The sequence below is a fragment of the Chelonoidis abingdonii genome, chromosome 9 (genome assembly GCF_003597395.2).
Source record: "Chelonoidis abingdonii isolate Lonesome George chromosome 9, CheloAbing_2.0, whole genome shotgun sequence".
Taxonomy (NCBI): domain Eukaryota; kingdom Metazoa; phylum Chordata; order Testudines; family Testudinidae; genus Chelonoidis; species Chelonoidis abingdonii.
Window position 1 is genome coordinate 18936924 of NC_133777.1, and position 1513 is coordinate 18938436.

The 1513-nt window shown below is 41.5% G+C and overlaps 1 non-coding gene across 1 annotated transcript; it reads right to left on the reverse strand.

The window, feature by feature from the left end:
* Positions 1-814: 814 nt before the first annotated feature.
* LOC116830844 (U1 spliceosomal RNA) lies at positions 815-976 on the reverse strand. The gene has a single exon (XR_004375085.1). It is a non-coding gene; the product is annotated as a U1 spliceosomal RNA (small nuclear RNA).
* Positions 977-1513: the final 537 nt, after the last annotated feature.

Consider the following 1513-nt stretch of genomic DNA (forward strand, 5'->3'; position numbering starts at 1 on the left):
TTCACTAAATAAGCACTATGCTCAGTGCTGGCAAGACTGAGCCCATGGATAGAAGTCTCCAAGACAGCCATCTCTGTTACTGCTGTCTAGAGCTGGATGGGAATTTTCCACCCAAAAGAGAACACTTGACAAAAAAGGAAGGAGAATTGTAAAAATGTTTGCTAAAAGGGTTTTCCATTATCCAGCCAACTCTAGTGATGTCTTAGCCTGGGGAACATGGCTTTTATAGGTAACACCCACAGGTCTCAGCAACGCTGAGGGACATGGGCTTTCCTCAAAGTCTCTGCTTTTTTGAGGAGCTTGCGATACTACACTGAATAATGCCCTTTAGGTGGCAGGGCTGGTAAGGCTGCATGCTGCCTTTATGCTGTATGTCAGGAACAAGGCCTTCATGTTGGCTAAATCTAGATTTTTTTCTTTTCGTCAAACACCATTAACTCAAATAACTTTGACTGGACTAGGCTTCTAGGGATATGTAAACCAGAACTTTCCTTTTTATTGCATGTTAAAGCTCTTAGCAGATGAGAACTCAGAATTTTCTTGGCTGACAAGATAGCATGAGAACTCTTTCAGGACTGAGTGTAACACTAAATAACCATCACATGGATCTGTTGATGCTCTTATAATCTCCATCAACAATTTGACTCTCTCCTGAGTAGTGAGTATTCTCTGTCAAGTTTTTCTGTAGTTGTCTAGCTAAATGAAAACCACATTCAGTCTTTTTTTTTTTTTTTTTTTTTAACAAAACAGAATTCCTCATTTTAGGGTTTTAAACTGCTGCCCCTCACCATAGTTTTTGTGTCCCCCCCCTCCCCCGGGGAGAGCATGAATGCAGTCCCCCACTACCACAAATTATGCAGTCAAGTTTCCCGCATTTGGGGAAATCGCAGGGGTCAGCACACCCGCAGTGCAATGGATGAGCCTCACCCTAGGAAAACCACCTTCGTGATCATGTTATCTTAGGCATCTTCCATATCAAATCAACAGCAGAGTTCCTAAATCTCTAAACCAACTGCTACTATTGTGTATTCCTTTGCAAATCTATAGTAGCTCTGTTGGAATCAATGGGGTGGAACTAAGGCCCCAATTTAGCAAAGGATTTAAGCACATGCTAAAGTCTAATTGTACTCAATTAGACTATTGAAACTGGGTCTGCCAGCAGAATTTGGCTCTGTAACTGCAAGACAGAAGAAACTCAGGAAAAGCATTGTGTATACTCGGTGTGTCACCTCAGTCTTTCCACAAGTAAATGCTGCAAATATACAGCAACAGTAACTTTTCATCCAAGTTAATGTGCATAGTCTTTTCAGAACAGAATTAACCCACTGTGAGATAATGATGGTACTGAAAGACTATACCCCTTGCTTGATTAATGCTATGTAGGGGTCAAATTTTCAGTATGATGCACAATGAATAATGTCCATTTTTAACACAAACTGAGGATTAACTCCACCTAGCCATCCTCAGAGCAGTGAAAGTGTTTCCCTAGCAGTGCAGGACCTCTGGCAGATGC